Source organism: Myotis myotis, unplaced genomic scaffold (assembly GCF_014108235.1).
Source record: "Myotis myotis isolate mMyoMyo1 unplaced genomic scaffold, mMyoMyo1.p scaffold_m19_p_14, whole genome shotgun sequence".
Lineage (NCBI taxonomy): Eukaryota > Metazoa > Chordata > Mammalia > Chiroptera > Vespertilionidae > Myotis > Myotis myotis.
Window position 1 is genome coordinate 24444027 of NW_023416318.1, and position 19639 is coordinate 24463665.

The 19639-nt window shown below is 40.5% G+C and overlaps 1 non-coding gene and 1 pseudogene across 1 annotated transcript; both read right to left on the minus strand.

Moving 5' to 3' along the window:
* Positions 1-4126: 4126 nt before the first annotated feature.
* Positions 4127-4229, minus strand: LOC118669601. The gene has a single exon (XR_004972053.1). It is a non-coding gene; the product is annotated as a U6 spliceosomal RNA (small nuclear RNA).
* Positions 4230-4847: 618 nt separating this feature from the next.
* The window catches only part of LOC118669427, a 60052-nt pseudogene continuing 45260 nt past the window's right edge, over positions 4848-19639 (minus strand).

Sequence of the window (19639 nt, forward strand, 5' to 3'; positions counted from 1 at the left end):
TTTCTCTCTCATCGATGTTTCTAACTCTCTATTCCTCTCCCTTCCTCTCTGTAAAACTATCAATAAAATATATTTGGAAAAAAAAAACAAAACCTGACATGTGCCCTGACCGGGAATCAAACCAGCAATCTCTTGGTGCATGGGTCTACATTCAACTACTGAACCGTACTGGTTGGGCTGAACCTATTTTTAAAATCCTTTTAGTGTGTTTTTGCCAATCTACTAGGTTAAATTAATGCATAATTTTAATTTGCATATTTTAAATTAGAAATTGAGCTCTAGTTCATGTTGATTAGACTTTGTGTTTCTTTCTGTTATCTTTTCATCATTTATTTGATCATTTCTTACTGAGATGTTCTTTTTTTTACCTTACTGATTTGTAAGAGCTTATTACACATTATTATAATAATTTTAACCCATTGTCACATGTTACAGTGACATGTTTGTCATTTGTCTTTTAGTTCATTATGTCTTTCGCCATATAAAAGTTTTAGATTTTCCATGCCTACTTTAAATGGGAAGTAATAGGTTAATTATTTTCCTTAGTGGATAGCCACACTCCAAACACCATTTGCTTGAAATCAGTGTGGTAACGTGTTGTAATTTTTCTATTACTGAGAAGAAGTAAAAGGAAAGAAGGACCTTATCATCCTTAGGGTAAAATATTGTGATACCAGAGTTGGATTACTCTGGTGTGTTGTTCTGTTTTTCTGTTTCCTAAACCAGCCTAAAATAGAAATTCTACTTTGTTCTGAGAGTCTCCTCTTTTCATAAAGAAGTTGCTTGTATGGTTCCTAATGAGCCTAGAGACTATTGGAAACAAAGCACTATTCAACTGGATTGGCATTACTTGGCATGGGCGTCCTTATCTGCAATCTCTTCAAAGTGCTTCCCAATTCCACTCGACGCAGATAACTGGTATGCACAAGTACTCCTTTAGTTTATTGTCTCACCCTTGTTCCTGAATGCGAACAATGTGGATTCCCTCGGGCCTGTACATTCTCTCATTTATTTCAAAACATCTCATTATTTCAACTGAAGGCTTTTCTTTTTATTCACTACCTAGGATTCTTATAACCAGGGTGTTTATACAGGTTTAATACAGTATGCTCAATAGGCTCATCATGAAATAAATAAAAATTCAAAAGAACAGTGCGTTCACTCTTAGGACAATGCATGTCATACACTGGGTTAAGAGTAAGAAGATGAGGTGGGTGGTGAGTGGGCGTTGTATATTTTACTATTGGACACTCTGTTCCATCAGGTAGTGTTTCTACATGTTTTGTGGTAGTGCGGATATAGTCATTTCTTGAAAAATCATGACTTCTCATTTTGGCAATTTTATTACTTTTTATCTACTACATAGCAAAAAATTTTCGTATTGGAGATATATGTTGTAACAGAAGAGACTAAAATAGATAACATACAGACACAGACAGACAAAAAAACATATCTACACACACACACGCACACACACACACACACACATCTGTGCTTTTACTATAGAGTTGCTAGATTTAATTAGAGAACATATATAAAAAATACTTGAGGCCATGTGTGGTCGTTAGTAAATACTCAATGCATCTTAGCTATTATTATTATATGTCATCTAGGTGGGTTGTTGTTTTGTTTTGTTTTGTTTTTACCAGCTTGCAGCATGGATATAAGAAACCATTCTCTTTATTTTGCCTCTCTCCTTTCTCTGGCAAGTTGTTCGTGTTCTTTAGTGCAGTCCTCCTTAAGTCTCCTGTTTCTCCCCATCTCCTGTATGAGAACTGAGCCTCTGCCATACTAAAGGCTTAAAAAGCTCAGTCTTAATGAGAGGAGTGCATTCCTGCAGGTTGTTCAGCTATGATATGAATAACAATTACTCTCATTTCTGTAGTAGTTTATCATTTACAAAGGGATTTCTATCTTTTTGACTCAGTGCAACCTTGAGAGCTAAGTGAAGATGTTTTTAAGATTGTTTTCCATCTGATAAATGGTATACTGTTTTGCTAGGACCGCTGTAACAAAGTACCATAAACTGGGTAGCTTAAACAGCAAAATATTATTTTCACTCTGTTCTGGAGACTGAGAAGTCTGAGATCAAGGTGTCAGCAGGGTTGGTTTCTTCTAAGGTCCCTCTCCTTGTCATCTAGATGCCACCTTCTTGCTGTGCCCACAAGGTCTTCCCTCTTTACCCATCCGTATTCAAATCTTTTTTCAGAAAGATATCAGTCAAAGGAGATCAGAATATGACACCCTCAAATATGCCACTTTGGCATATCAATTGTTTTGAGCTGAAGGCAACTGAGGAACAGCAGGCGCAGGAAGAGCTCTCTGCTATCTGCGTGAAAGCTGGGCATAAATCTCCTATGAAAAAAGCACAGTCCCTATTCCAGGAAGAGAGGATAGGAGAGCACTCCTATCTCTGGAGGAGTCAATGCTGAGGTGATTCTGCATGAACAGACCTTACTAAAATAATCTTATCCTCCACAGTGGTTCTCAACCTTCCTAATGCCTCTACCCTTTAATACAGTTCCTCATGTTGTGGTGACCCCCAATTTCATTGTTACAAATTGAACAGAATTAAAGCATAGTGATTAATCACAAAAACAATATGTAATTATGTGTTTTCCGACGGTCTTAGGCGACCCCTGTGAAAGGGTCGTTCAACCCCCAAAGGGGTCTCGACCCACAAGTTGAGAACCGTTGCATTAGAAGATATCTTAACCCACCCACATGTATCTCCTAGTCACTCTCATAGTTTACCAGCTCTAGAAGCCCAAATCCCCTTTCCTTTGCTACTCACTTCTCCACAATTTATCACCCTTTATTAAAATAGTATGTAAGCTCCCAAGTCTGTCTGCTCTTTGACTTTTTCACTTCTTTTTTGTGAAGCCCATACACATAAAACTTTAAATATTAATAAAAGTGTATGCCTTCTCTCCTGTTAATTTGTCTTTTGTCAGTTTAACTCACAGGACCTGCTTCATTAAAGGCCTTAGTTAAACCTAAGAGAATAGAGGAAATCTTTTTCCCTTCCCTACATAGTCATATTGGATTAGAGCCCCCACTAAAGGCTTCATTTTAACTTAATTACACCTTTAAAGGCCCTACCTCCAAATACAGTCAAACTCTTAGGTACTAGGGGTTAGTTCTTTGGTATATTAATTTGGAGGGGGAACACAATTCAGCCCCATGACAGATGGGAAAACTGAGACTATATGCGGTCAAATCTCTTGCCCAGGGTCAGAGCCAAAATAGGGCTTGCACTTCCCTGTATTGGAGACTTAAGCAACAAGGTAACTTCCCATTTTCACTTTATATTACATCAGAGAAAATTTTCCATTTCCAATCAAGACAGTTCTACATGATCCTTTTTTTTTTTTAATTAAAAATATGGAACGCTTGACTGTGGAAGCACCTGGAGCGGCTCCTGACCCAGGCCCTGAAGGAAGTGCTCCAGAGAGAGGGCCCAGACTGTGTGGTTAGAACACAGAATGAGGTGGTGACTATAGTAACAAGTTGGAGAAGGGACAGATGCTAAACCACGAAGTTCTTTACAAGACGTATTAAGAAGTTCAGGCTAAAACCCAAGGGCGTTGGATTTTAATGCAAGGGAAACAGATGAAGAGCTTTAAACAGGTGACATGACCTATTACATTTTTGAAAGATCACGCTGGTGGCAATGTTGCAGATTGGATTGGAAAATGCAAAGATTAGCCCTGCTGGTGTGGTTCAGTGGTTGAGCATCGACCTATGAACCAGGAGATCACGGTTCGATTCTCGGTCAGGCCACATGCCTGGGTTGTGGGCTTGATCCCCAGTGTGGGGTATGCAGGAGTGTGGGAAACCGCCTATTGTCTTCACTAGCAGAGAGGTGTAGACAGAGAACCCGGAAGGCTGGTGACCTTTGAAGCCCTAGCAAAGGTCAGAGCTGTGCACCACCTTGGTTAATCCAGATAATGGTAGCTGAAGCAACCTCCCCACATTTAGTCATGTAAATCCTTATTGATAAGAATAGTCTGTGTGTCACTGGGACCACCCTGCCTAAGGGCTATACTATGAGTGGATCCCAAACCAAAGTTCCTCTTGAGTTGGACTTACCTGCCTGGCCCCCCAATATTTCCAAATTGAAAAAAAGAATATGGAACGCTTCACAAATTTGGGTGTCATCCTTGCGCAGGGACCATGCTAATCTTCTCTGTATAGTTCCAATTTTAGCCAAAGCAAGCACTACATGATCCTTTTTGATGTTACCTATTATCTTAGCTCAGGCTGCTATATCAGAACACTATAGACAGGTGGCTTATAAACAACAGAAATTTATTTTCACAGCTCTGGAGACTGGGAAATTTAAGACCAAAGAGTCAGCAGATTTACAGTAGTGTCTAGTGCAGTGATGGCATGTCAGCATTTTGAAAAACCCTAACTTAACTCTGGTGCCGTGTCACATATAGAAATTTTTTGATCTTTGCAACCATAGTAAAACAAAGATTTATATTTTTGATATTTATTTTATATATTTAAATGCCATTTAACAAAGAAAAATCAACCAAAAAAAAGAGTTCGCATGTCACCTCTGACACGCGTGGTCTAGTGAGAGCCTGCTTTCTGGTTCACAGATGGCCATCTCTCTGTGTGTTCAGAGGTAGAAAGTATAGGGGAGCTCTCCAGGCACCTCCCCACCTTTTTTTTTTTCTGGTTGATCAGCATAGCCAGGTTCTCTCCTTATTGTCCTGTTACAACTGTATTTATAGCATTGGATCCTATAAGCATGCCTCTATAGTTACATCATGGTATGATTTGGGTCCTCCTTTGACCTTCTACACCTCCTTGTTTTATGTTTATAGTTTATCTGACCTTTGATAAAAATCTTATCTCTATCTAGCTCTGTTGGTTTTTTGTTTTTTTTTTTTAAGGAGGGAACTTTATTTAATATTTAAGTTGGGGAGAGGATCCGAGGGGAGGTCGGCTTCACTTGGTGATGGTGTTCCCGTTCATGCTCTTGCCGCTGCCGCTGAGCATGATGTACGGTGTCTTCTGGGCCTTTTGCTTTTCCCGGAGCAAGGCCACAGTGCCCAGGGGTGTGTCGCTGGAGCTCATCTTCTTCAGGAGCGCCTCCTGGTCCAGCTTCTTCATCCTCCGCTCTGTCTTCATCTTGCCCGAGCCTTTCCCGTGGAAGCGGTGGGACAGCTGCCGGAAAGCCTCCTTGGGTGTGAGTATTCGGCCCGTCTCATCCACATGCTCGATCTTAACATCAGGCTTATAGCCATCCTTCTCCTTGAAGTCCTGGGTGAAGCCCCGGTACTCCTCCCGCCGGCTATGCTTGTCATCGATGGCCATCTTGTCCTCAATGCAGTACACTGCTGACGGCAGGGACTTGTTGGGTGCCTTAACCTGGGCCACCTTCTGCACTGTCGTCTCCAGCAGTCCTTCGTTCCGACACAGGAGCAGCGCGTCTGCCAGCCCTGTATTCACGATGGGCTCCTCGTCCAGGATGGTGGCGGAGGAGGCAGAGAAGTCCTGATGCTGCTTCTCCTCCTCCAGGCTGACTGTGCTCCAGCCAATGTTCTCCTCCCGGTCAGACGCAGAGCCGTTCCAAGTCCATGAGCTCCTCCTGCTCCTTCCGGTTGCCGGCCATCCCGTAGGTGGGGATCTCCCCCAAGTTAGGGCAGAACTCCGACGTGGCGTTGAACACGAGGGTCCCCTTCCGCTCCGGACCCTCCTCCTCCTCCTTCAAGCCCCGCTGGCGGGACTCCAGCTTCTTCACAATCTCCACCACCTTCTCGCCGCTGTCCCGCGGCTGGTGTAGCTGCTGCAGCTGCGGTAACTGGCGGCCCTTCTCCAGCTGCTTCTGCAGCTCCAGCTCCGCCTCATCCTCCTCCAGCAGCTCTGGGGACCCAGGTGGCAGCCCGTCCTCCTCCTCATCACTGATATCCATGTTTTCCACCCGAGTGTCATCTGACGGTGGGGGCTGAGACACCGGCTCCTTCTATTCCTCTTCCTCCTCCTCCTCCTCCTCCTCCTCCTCCTCCTCCTCCTCCTCCTCCTTCTCCTCCTCCGGGGCCTCCTCCTCCTCCGGGGCCTCCTCATCTCCCCTGGGCACTCGGCGCCGACCCCGGCCCCGTAGTCTGGAACCAAAGTCCCCATCTTGACCCAAGAGGCAGCAAGTCGTCAGCCCGCACTACCATCTCCTTCCCCTCCTTTCGGATCTTCTTCACCTTCCGCTTGGTCTTTTTAAAGGTCACCCTCTCCTCTGGAATCAGGTACTCGGAGGCGAGCCGCAGCCCGGCCATGCTCAGGGACTGAGCTTGCAGCCGCAACTTGGTGCGCATCTCTTCCAGCTCACGTCCCCGAAGGCCATGGGCAAGGCCGCCCTGCCCCAAACGGAAGGAGTGCGGCCGCTCGCCCTCCAGCTCCTCGTCGTACCTGGCCAGCACAGAGCGGGGTTTTCGCTGCGCCAGGTCATCCACACTCTCATCCTCTGCATAGGCAGGTAGTCGGGCTTTTTCTTCCGCAGCTCCACGTTTTTCTCCGCCCGCGCCTTCTCCAGCAGGTTCACGTTCACCAGCACGTCTTCCTCCTCCCGCAGCACGCCTTTGTCCTTCAGGCTGAGGATCACGTCTGCCCTTCTCGGAAGGAGTCCATGGCATGCTCCACAGTGAGGCCCTGCAGGTCCCGGGCACTGTACAGGTCCTGCCGCCCCCGCCCGAACTCCTCCTCCACCAGAGGGCTGACACCAACCTCGTGGTCCACCTCCTCCAGCAGCTCGGCCCTCTTCTCTGCCAAGTCCTGCTCGCTGCGGCGGCGTCCGGCCAGGGGTCCTCCTCCCCCAGAGTCTTGATCTTCCCCACCTTCTGGTTCAGGAGGCGCTTTTCTTTGGCAGCTGCCAGCTTTTCTCGTAGCTCCTCTCGTTGTCCTAAGGCCGTGGGGTTGATGACATCGGCTGCCACGGGCTCCTCCTTGGTGCCTGCCTCCTCCTCGACGGCACTGACTTCCAAGGGTTTCAGCCCCAACTTTGCCCGGAGTTTATTGGTCTCCTCGATGCTAAGTGCGAGGCCTCGCAGCCATCGTCCCGCTTCACGCGCCGCTCGGAGGGCTCGGCTTGGCCGCGCTCCCTCCCGCCCGTGCGCACCGCTGCAGGCCTCGGTCTCGCTCCCGCGCTCGGCCCCGTTCCCGGCCTCCGCCCCCGTCCCCGGCTCCGCCCCCGTCCCCGGCTCCGCCCCCGTCCCCGGCTCCGCCCCCGTTCCCGGCTCCGCCCCCGTTCCCGGCTCCGCCCCCGTCGTTGTTCCCGGCTCCGCTCCCGGCGTTCGCCGCAGCTGCCGCCGCTCTGGTGCTTGTGTCTTTTGTGCTCTCGGTGCTTGTGTCTTTTGTGCTCTCGGTGCTTGTGTTTTTTGTGCTCTCGGTGTCGCCGCGGCTGCTCGGTGGCGCCCCCGATGTTTGGGTGAGGCCACAAAGTTAGTAACAAAGAAACCGAATTTCCAGAGGATGAGGCCCAGAAATCAGGATTTTAAAAAGATTCCCAGGTGATTCTAATGTGCAGCCAAGGTTGAGAACCACTGATCTAGACTGTTTCTTGTACTACAGTGGGGCCTTGACTAACGAGTGTCCCGACTAACGAGTTTTTCAAGATACGAGCCGTCTCTCCGCCGACTTTTTGCTTTGAGTTGCGAGCTAAAATTTGGGTTACAAGCCAGCTTCAGATACCCCACCGCTAGTTGGCGCAGCGAACGTCACAGTGAACGCCACAACATCAGCCCAGCATCACATGTCTCACTCGTTCACTTTATGATTTGACATACGAGTAATTTGAGTTACGAGCTCCGTCACGGAACGAATTAAACTCGTAAGTCAAGGCCCCACTGTATTTTAAAAATAAATTTACAGTGAGCATTCTTGTAACTAAATCTTTGCACCCAATCTTTAACCTTCCTAAAAGTAGAATTGCTAAATTGCACAGTATGCAGTTTTTAAAGACATTTGTATCTATGTGGTTTTTTAAAGAGAAAGTAATGCGCATCCTGCAATAATCAGGCTTAAATGCAAAGTAATTCCTATCCTTTTATTATTTTTACATCCATGTGTCTACATATGTATACGCATGCACAAATATATCTCTGATACTTTGGAGATTGCTGATTTCATCAAGAGAGATTAGAGAAATGATTTCGAGTTCTTCAAGAAGCAGAATCTTTAATTGCACAAATGTGTTTAAAAGGCCAACACAATGCTTGGCACAAAGAGACCCACAGTGAACATTTAATGAATATGTGAATGATGATCTCACAGTGTCTCATATCTGCCTAAAAATAATCCATTTCCCTTTTCTGCTCCTGGGGAAAGAATAAAGGTTTGAGTCCTGGCAGAGCAGATTTTTTTTAACTTTAACAAAACACGCTTGCTTTTTAGATCAGATGGCTTACAGTTATTATTAGCAATAGGCCTAAAAATACTGATGCAATAGAAGTGTCATTTTCATATGTAATTTATAGAGCATATAAAACATCACTAATCAACTACCTAATTGCTACTCCAAAGTCAGCTTTCAAGTAAAGAGAGAAAAAAAGGTCACTATAAATTACTTTTATTCTGGCTATAGAAAGACTTTTTAGAAGTTCTAAATTATAGGTTCTTTGCAAATATTCTTACTTGATTATTTGGTTTATATAACAGCAAAGGGATGGAGAAAATTTCCATGAGTTGGCAAGTAAATAATTACCTGCCATATCTTCAAGTTCTACAATGAATTTTTAGATTTTTATTGCACTTGCAGATTTAGCACCAGAGAATTTCCATTCTCTTTTCAATGTCTTTTGTTTTCTATTCCTCATAACTTATAAAATATTCAGCAGCTTGATTTGTATTAGTAGGAAAGAAATAATAAAAGTACAGTAACTTTTCATATCATGACTAAATACATTCGTTTGGTGTAAAATGGCATGACTTAAAATCATTTCTTTATTCATTGAGTGCTTACTATGTGCCAAGCACCTTGCCAGATTCTGAAATAAAGAGCTCTAGATAGAGTACAATTCAAGTTTGCTTATTCATGTCATCTCTAAATATTCCGTGTCTTTTGTGAATTATTTCTTTTTATTTCACCTCCCTTTCTTTGTTATGTTTTTCATTGTTTTATTTGTGTATGTGTAGAAAATTTTCCTGTTTTACTTTCTTTTCTTTCCTTCTACCTTTTATTACCTACTAAGTTGACTCTTGCATTTGTCTTTAATTATATTTTCTCACTTATTTTCCTGTGGTTTTTTTTCCTTTTCACTACTATATTGGTGACTTTGGAGAGGAAACTTAATTTGTAGAATATGTTTGTATGGACTTTAAATCTGCTTTTAGTTCTCTTAAAAGCAGCTATAGAAGATTAATGGCCTCTTATTTTTGGCTAGATACTTCATCAGTAAAAAAAAGTTTTGAATATTCCCCTTAATATGTGAATATATATTTACTAATGAACTATTTACATGTACATATACATATATGACTAAAATAATTGTATAATATACAATTAAAAAACAAAACCCAAAATTTGAAATTAACAAAGACTAAGATAAAAATGCAGAGGTTAAAATTCTAACACTTTTTCCTGAATGCCAATGAATCATTTTGTGCACCCCTATGGAGGCCACTAGTTTGGGCTTGATAAACTTGATAGTTTGGGCTTCTGGCATAGTAAGGAAGCCAATGAGTCTCTAATTTGGTCTAGTTTCTTTTAGAATATTCTTGGAGAAAGAGTAAAGAAAATTTCAAATTCATATATGGAGCGCAGGACATTGAGGTCAAGACTCTCAAGCCAAAAAAGATGACAAAAGCCTCTTCTACCTTCAGAAGAGGTGAGATGATCCTGACGGGGAACCATGTGATGTGGGAGGCAGTAGAGAACTTGGCTTAAAAATGGAAGATTTTTTTTAAGGATTGCAGGAAAACACTCTTTAATTTATTTACTTTAAAATCTTATCTTTATTGCTTTTTCTGTTGGAGAAGTATTATATGTTCACTAGAAGCCCGGTGCACGAAATTTGTGCACTGGAAGGGGTGGCGGGTCCCTCAACCTGGCCCGTGCCCTCTCGTAGTCCAGGACCCCTCTCTCCTTACCACCTGTCTGCTTGCTGCTCCTTACTGCTCAGCTCGCTGCTCCTTAGCACTGCTGCAGAGGCAGGAGAGACTCCCGCTACCTCTGCTGCGTTTGCCAGCTGTGAGCTCGGCTTCTGGCTGAGCGGCGCTCCCCCTGTGGGAGTGTACTGACCACCAGGGGGCAGCTTCTGTGTTAAGTGTCTACTACTCCCTGTTGGTCAGTACATGCTCCTGCATTGAGCATCTGCCCCCTGGTGGTCAGTGTGCATCATAGCGACCAGTCGTTCTGGTTGTTCCACTGTAACGGTTGCTTAGGCTTTCATTATATAGATTGTGAGAAACTAAAACATCATAGAACATACACAATGAAGAAAGCAAAAGTCTCCTGTTTTGATTACCAACAAAGAAAACCACTGTAATTGTGTGGTTTTTGGCTTCCAGATTATTTTAAATGCACTTATTAACACATGTTATCTTACTTAACAAAAATGAAGCCATTCCCATTTATACAACTTATTTTTACCTCATTTTCCAATAATGTTTTCAATATTAATACAAAAATTGTTCTTTTAAACTGATGCATGATACTTAATTATATAAAAATACCTTTCTTTAATATCTTATTCTTGTTCGTTTTTAATATTTTGCTCTTATAAACAATGCTACAGCAAAATCAGTGTACATTTATTTTTTCATTCTTGCTAGAGTCGTTTTTTCAAAGAGAAGTAGAATTCTGGGTGTAAAGCTATGAAATATTTTTGGAACTATAAAATTTTCCAGCAGTGTTAACTAAATTGCCTTCTAAATTCAGCCACTCACACTCTCACCAAAAGACTGTGTTTATTTTTTTACATCTTTTCAGTACTAATACTTTTCAGTTTTAATGCTTTTTTACATCTGAAAGGTAAAAAAGTATTTAATTGTTTTAATTTGCCTATGTTTAATTGTCAGTGAGATTGACGATTCTTTCATATAATAATTGACCACTTATAATTGTGAGAAAAATGTGTTTTTTTATTGTTTCTATTTTTAACTTTTTAATTTTTTTTTTCAAAAGAACAAATTTGTAAATATACACAAAAGAAGCACCATGCTTCAACAATTATCAACATTTTTGCAAAACCCAGGCATCATGTCATTTTATATAGGGTTGATTTTAAGTAAGACTGGAAGATGTCATTTAGTGTCCTTTGACCCATGCACTCACCTCTAATTCCTTGGCTAACCAGAGAAAAGTATAAACTAAAAGAGCAACAACAGCCAACCTTAGGCTACTTGTAGCAGAGAAAACATAGTTTCTGACTCAGGCCACCAGATGGCAGACCACAGAAAAAAAAGAAAAAAGAGAAGAAATCTACACCTACCATGACCCACCTTCATGATGGCCCAGATAGATGTCTTTTTTTTTTTCCCAGATAGATGTCTTAAGGAACTTGGTTTCCTATTAGCATCAGGAGGTGGGATGTGAAGGGGAGGTTAGTCAAAGGCATTGTTTTTAACCATAGTAATATTTTAATTATACAATACTAATATAGATTATAATCTGATGTATTTTATTATCAAATACAATATGTCCTATGTATTTTTGTTTATTTCCTATGAATTTAGGCCTTAAAAAATAATGTTTTATTTAGAATTGCATCAAACCTATAAGTTAATTTGAAAAATATCAAGATCCTTATGATATTTATTTTTCCCATGAAAGAACATGATATTTTCCCCATTTTCTTAAGTCTTCATTTTAGATCTCTCAGTTATAGAGATCATAGGTGTCACTCATTAAGAATTTTACTTGGAAATGGGTTTATTTTACAGATATTCAAACAGAATTTTGACAATTTTACAGAACTATATTGATCTTTGCAGAGTTAATCTCTATTTTTATTAAGAAATAACTATGGCCCTAGCCGGTTTGGGTCAGTGGATAGAGCGTCAGCCCGCGGACTCAAGGGTCCCGGGTTCGATGCCGGTCAAGGGCATGTACCTTGGTTGTGGGCACATCCCCAGTGGGGGGTGTGCAGGAGGCAGCTGATCCATGTTGCTCTCTCATTGATGTTTCTAGCTCTCTATCCCTCTCCCTTCCTCTCTGTAAAAAATCAATAAAATATATTTTTTTAAAAATAATTATGAATTACTTTTTTCATTTTCTTGCTATACAATTATATAATCTGAAAAAGATCATAAAATTCTTGTATTTGCCTTTCCACTGCTTATTGCTCTTATTTCTTTTCATACTTCATTACATTGGCTAATGGCATAACAATATAAAATAATGATAAATAATATATCTTTGCTATATCTAGTTGACTTTTATTTGGAATGCTCATCATGTTTACTTTAATTTTACATAGTAATACATTTTTAGATTATAAATGGGGCCCTGGCTGGTTTTGCTCAGTGGTTGGAGCATAGGCCCCAGGACCAAAGGGTCACCGGTTCAATTCCAGGTTAGGAGCACAAACCTCAGTTGCAGGTTTGATCACGGCCCCAAAGGGGGCACGTGTGGGAGGCAACCAGTTGATGTGTCTCTCTCACATTGATGTTTCTCTCTCTCTCTCTCTCTCTCTCTCTCTCTCTCTCTCTCTCTCTCTCTCTCTCTCTCTCTCTCTGTGTTTCTCTCTGTCTCCCTTCTCCCTCCCTTCCACTGTCTCTCTAAAGATCAATGGGAAAAACATATTTTGGGGTGAGGATTCAAAATAAGAATATAAAAGGATGTTGAATTTCATCTAGCAGCCTTTCAGTATCTACTGAGAGGATCATTTTATTTTTCTTATTTAATCAACTGAACTGATATCATTATTTTATTAATAAGTTTCCTTATATTGCTAGTTTTCCAGCCTGAGGTAAATTCTCCTTGACCTCAATGGGTTAAGGTTTTAGTGTATTTTGAACTAGATTTGCTAGCATTTTATTTGTTTTGTGTCTAATATTCACAAGTAAGGATTGTCTATAAATGTTTTTGGTGTGTCACATCTTTATTGGATTATAGTGTCAGAGCTATATTTAACTCATGAAAGAATTGAATAGCATCCAGCCATTTTCTGTATTTTATGTTTCAGAATAAATATGTAATGGCTTTTATCTATTTTATTATGATGTTCCTAAAGCAGTTCTGAAAAATGTTATTTTTAAATTTTTTAAGTGAAAATAAATAAATGCTTATATTACAGTAAAGATGTTTTGTAACTCAAAACCTTAAAGAAGTGTAATAAAGGTTTTTTTCCCCCCACACAAATATGTTAAAGAAATGCCTGCCAAACCCACTATAAAATATTATCTCTGTCTAGAATGCTATGGGTTATACTATTACATAAAGCAGTCAAAATCTTTTAGTTTTCTCAATTGATCTACTCAGTCATGGAGAGAATGAAATTATGCCTAGGGATTCAGCTTCTGAAATGTTATACCAAGTCAAAAGTGGCTTCCTATATATTTTTCACAATAAGTACTGCATTTCTAAGGTGTTGGTAGTTAACATTCCAAAGAAGTCTTTCTGGGAGGGGGGGAAGCAATAATGAATTTGGCCCTGTTTTATCTAGTTCTATATCTTGTCTCTACAAGTAACTCATGGCTTGGATAATAACAAAAGCATTTGTGGTAAACTTCCAGGTGAATAATATTGATAAAGCTCCGTTATGATGCTTCTCCTCATGATGGATCGCAGCATTGTTCAACAGAACTTGCTACTCTGATGGAAATGTTCTATTGCCATGTGTCCAATGTGTCCCTGTGTACACACACCGTGGCTCTGAGGACTTGAGATGTGACCAGTGCAAAGGAGGGGCTGAATTTTCATTTTAATTAATTTAAATTTAGGTAGCCACATGTGGCTAGAGGCTATCATATTGGACAGCATAGCTTCAAAGCATAAAATTTAATCAGCATGGGTACATTAAAAACCCAGAACGTTTTCACCACTAAATATTTTCTTATTACACATAAATTCCACTCGCCAGTATTTTGACAACTGATAGTCAATATTAGTCTTTGCTCACTTCTGCAAGTTTATTTATGCTTGCATTTTTAAAATTTAGTTTCATACTTACCTCCTATCTGAGCTACCGTCTTTTGCCATGCCAAGAAGTAGCTGTTCTTCCTGTCATTGGCATTTTGCTGTTTTTGTTGTTCCCTTTTGTTTACATGCTTTGAGCTGCCATTAGGTGTCTGTAATTTTGCATCCAAACCTACTGAATTTTGTTAGTTCTTTTAAAAAGAAGTAATTTGGTTCAATTATTGGACATGAAAATTTTGCCATGTATAATGATGGATAATTATATCAATAAAATGGTCATGGGTGAAAAATGATCAAGAAGAGCTTGCGGAAAAAAATGTAATGAGAACTTATAAGAATAGAGTTGGCGCTTTAGTATGGAAATTGCAGCTATATCATTGAACTGCCTTTCAAAAATGAAGCCATTTTACTGAACCCATTACAGTAATTACACTTTAAACTTGCTAAAAATATACACTTCAGTATATACCAGTTTTACATGCAGTCTCCACATCCAGCTCCATTATTATTAAAATTTTAGGATTTGGAGGTTATACTATTATAACAATACTGCATGTGTTACTTCTTGTATTTCTGTGGGAGCAATTTGAATGTATACTTGAAAAGCTTTATGGTTTCAAAAAACCTAATAGAATTAAGGAATAATTTCAGGGAATTATTTTTTAATTAAGAAATTGAAAAGTACTATTTTTACAGAGGTTGGAACATTCATTTGAAGCTAAAGCTTCATCATTTCATAAAATAATTCATCATTCAAGTCAATCTTCAGTAGTTACGAATAATGGTAGCTGCCTAAATAAAAATTTAAAAAGCTAATTTTCAATGAAATCACCCATGACTGGAATGCAGTTAGTGAAAATATTGAAATCTTGTACTTGCTGAATACCTAAAAGAACTCAGGTTTCTATACAGACGCTGAGCCTGGTGTGGAGGCCTCCTAATAGAGGTGAGAGAGGTGACTCACAGACTCTTCAAGAAGGAGCAGGAACAAGATGCTATACCTCCCTCAGCTCAGTAACCGAGAAGATTAGTCTAGAATCTTAATAAAATATAATCTTATTGTCTTGGTCCCCACCAACTCACAGTTTAAGTTTGCATTGTTTCTTAGGAAAACATTTTACTAACAAAATAATAATGTGAACTCAAGAAGTAATATAAAACAGTTGCAGCGGTTCTCAACCTGTGGTTCGTGACCCCTGAAAATACATCCTGCATATCAGATATTTACATTACGATTCATAACAGTAGAAACATTACGGTTATGAAGTAGCAACGAAAATAATTTTATGGTTGGGGGTCACCACAACATGAGGAACTGTATTAAAGGGTCGCGTCATTAGGAAGGTTGAGAACCACTGGTTAGGGTATCTCTGAACAGCATGAACCAAACTACAGTCTTTCTATTTCCATAGGCCAAGGGCTTTGTTGCCCATTACCACATTTCCAAGTGTCTAAACTACACACGAGGTATCCCATATGTACCCCTGAAACAGGACTCAAACTCGACGGTCCATTGCAAATGGGCGGAGCCTTGTGTGCTTAGGACTAACAACTGCATAAAATGCCTGATAACAGTTTGTGGGGCGGGACAGTTTCCAGAGAAATGTTACACCATTTTCACTTACAAAGCTCTGGTAGTTTAGGAAATTGTTTGGTCTATAATCAGTCCAATCAGCCCAGTCAGGAAAACAGAAATCACTGGACATAGTTCAAACAGAAAGGGATTTAATTCTAGAAAATGGTTACAAGGTGTTGGAAGGGCTAGCGGAGAAAGGGGAAGGAAAAAAGGAACGTTACCCAGAGATGAGAAACTGCTACCACCACTCTCGGGCTGAGCCCCCGGCTGCATTTGGGGGTGGAGGTTACGATGTGGCCAGTGTAGGAACTGAACCCTCACAGAAGGGGCATCATGTCCCCAGTGCCCATTGAACCACCCCTACCACTGGTGCCAGACTAGAATGGCTTCTTCTCTTCTCCCACCAGTGACTCCCATTGTCCAGACCTGACTGGAAGCCAGTTGGTAAAGGATTCTGGGCAATGGCATTCCAGGCTTCCAGCCCCTACAATGCTAGAGTACAGAAGGGAGAGTGTGGCATTCTACCAACAGAAAAATAACCGGCATAATAATGTTACCAGTTTAGGTAGATGCTGATCATTTGTAATCAATTACATTCAATAGAAAATTGCTTTTGAATGGCTTGTGTAAGTTATAGAACTAATCGCTTTCTTCCCAATCATTTCTTGAGAAATCTTGCGGCTGAAGCTTAAGATAGCAGCAAAAGACTGAGATAGGGAGCCAGGGATGGTTGAGAAGGGGAATAACAGACAACAGAACAGGTCCAGGGGCAGACATATGAATAATTAACTTGATGAAAGGCCAGAAAGGATTTTGAAAAACACTCAATCTTTCTTTTTTTTTTTTTTAATTTATTGCTTAACGTATTACAAAGGGTATTACATATGTGTCCATTTTATCAATCTTTCTAATTAGAAAACATTTTGTCTTGCCCTGACTGGGTAGCTCAGTTGGTTAGAGCATCGCCATAATAAGCCAAGGTTGTAGGTTCTATCCCCAGTCAGGGCACATACAAATCCATGTTCTCTCTCTCTCTCTCTCTCTCTCTCTCTCTCTCTCTCTCTCTCTCTCTCAAATCAATAAAAACATAATAAAGAAATAAAGAATAAAATAAAACATTTTGTCTCCAAAATTGAGGGTAGAGATAGGGGAACAACAATAAAAACCCTTTCCTTTTATCTAAGGAGCAAGAGCCAATGAATTTCAAAAGCAGAAAAAAATCTAGCTCACCAATTATATGTAAATTCTCCTTTATAAGGGAAGAAGAATGAGTCACCAAAAACACAAAAGCTACATAAATTAACATCCTTTAATGCCTTTAGACAAGTGAATGAAACAGCATAATAGAGTTGTCCCAAAATTAGCCTCCGTTCATATTCCACCCAAGCATATACAGTAGCATTTGTAAAAGACTCATGTTACCATCAAGTTGGTATCTGATGTGGAATTTTTTTACTTCTTTATATTTCCTCCATCCTCACTCTAATTCACAAAATGCTTTGTTAGAGTTCATTGGGGTTTTGTGGCTTATATGACTCAAAAATGAGTTAATTCCTATTTTGTTAGTTGGCATTCAATGAGCAATGTTGAATACGATGATTACTCTATGAAGAAAGATGTAGAAGTCATTTTAGAGACTGTTTTGAAAGTTTTACTCTATAATAAAATACTTAATTTTTTAAATGTATGAACTTTAAAATAATTAGTTTTTAAAATGAACTTTGCTACTTGACAGGGTGTGTGTGTGTGTGTGTGTGTGTGTGTGTGTGTAGACTTCTTAAGTTCATAACTACGGTTTGTGGTGTACCACTGACATGCTGTTTTAAATACTTTTTTTCAGAATCATGAAATGTTTTAGAATTATAAAAGTCAGAATGGATTTCTGAAACTTATTTTTTTTTTTAAGCTGCCACTTGTCATCATGAAATGCATACTATGTGACTAATTAGTATAAAAATAATAACTTCCATTTTTCACATGTGGTAAAAGGGGGGAGATTACTGTCAGATATTTCCTTAATTTTGTGCACAATTCTTTTCCAGTTCTCCTAGATCTGAAGTAGTCAGCCCATTTCATAGTTAATCCTCCTAGGAAAATACTGGAGAGGTGAAGGCAGCGGAGTTAAGTTATGCTGTAGATTAACCATTTCCCTTTCTTCTCTTGGAGATTGTAAGGTGAACATTCAAAACACATTCACTGAGTTCTACACAGAGAATCCAAAGGGGTCATTTCACAGACAGCCTGTATTCAGTTACAATCAGGCAGCATGCACAGGTTTGGCTGTGCTGCTTGTTCAAATAATGAAACACTCCCATGACCATTGTGGTCGGCAGAATAATGGTCCCCAAAGGTGTCCATTCTCTACACCTCCAGAACCTGTAAAAGTATGCCCTTACATGGCAAAAGACTTTGCAGATGGCCGAACCGGTTTGGCTCAGTGGATAGAGCGTCGACCTGCGGACTCAAGGGTCCCAGGTTCGATTCCGGTCAAGGGCATGTACCTTGGTTGCGGGCACATCCCCAGTGGGGGGTGTGCAGGAGGCAGCTGATCGATCTCTCTCATCGATGTTTCTAACTCTCTGTCCCTCTCCCTTCTTCTCTGTAAAAAATCAATAAAATATATTTAAAAAAAAAAAAAAAAAGAAAGAAAACTTATAAGGGTACATCTTGCAAAAAAAAAAAAAAAGACTTTGCAGATGCAATTAAGATTTTGAAGTGGAGAGATTATTCTAGAATATCCAGTAGGCTCAATCTAATCACATAGATCTTTAAAAGCAGACTTTTCCCCAGCTGGGATCAGAGAAAGATGTGACTGTGAAAGGAGGGCAAGAGGTAGATGTAATGTTGGTGGCTTTGAAGACAGAGGAAGGGGGCCACAAGGCAAGGAATGTGGGCAGCCTTAAGAAGTTGGAAAGGGCAGGGAAACATTCTCCCTTAGAGCCTTCAGAAAGGCATACATCTGTGTCACCATCTTGATTTCAGGCCAGTGAGACCTGTGCCTGCTTTCTCATCTACAGAACTGGAAGATCGTGCATTTGTGTTATTATAAGACACTATGTTTGTGGAAATCTCTTTCTGCAACAATAGAAAACTAATATACCTATAAAGCCACTGCCCCAAGCCTCTCTCATCTTTATGCTTCCTTGGGACTCTCAGTTCAGTAACAAAAAGGATCATCCTGGCATAGCAGATTTCCCTGGACACCTGTTTCAAACAGCAACCAGCTTTAGTTCTGACTGAGCTATGCCCTAGCTTTCCCAGTTGTGAACATTGCGTTTTATTACAGGGACCTAAATCAGTGACTTTCAAATTGTTTGACTCCAACCCACTTACAGTGAAGAAATATCTTTTGATTTCAACCTAGGACACACATACATCCTCCCAAAACACACACCTCTATAATAATAAAACCATAATATGCCAATTAAACCAGACAGCTGAACAGTGGAACGACTGTCCAGACAACCTTCCGGAGGAAACCGGGCCTGCGAGGGCCAAGCCCCTTGCATGAATTTCAAGCATCAGGCCTCTAGTATATTATATTACTAAACTAACATTTCATGTAATAGTACTTATCTTTACTACATGTATTGTACTCTAGTAGTTTCAATTCTACGCTTTTCTATTCCTTTTTAAATATGTTTTTATTAATTTTAGAGAGAGAAAGAGGAGAGAGATAGAAACATCAATGAGAGAGAAACATCAATCAGCTGCCTCCCGTACGCCTCCAACCAGGGATGGAACCCAAAACCTGGGCATGTGTCCTGAGTTGGAATCAAGCCAGTGACCTCTTGGTACATGGGTCAATGATCAACCATTGAGTCACACCAGCCGGGCATATTCTCTTCTATTTTTTCATGTAAATTTCAACCCACTAAACTGATTTCATGATTCACTAGTAGGTTGTAACCCTCAACTGAAAAACATTGACCTGGATCATGAGAACTTTATGGTCAAGATGTAGAGTTTGTGGTAGAGAA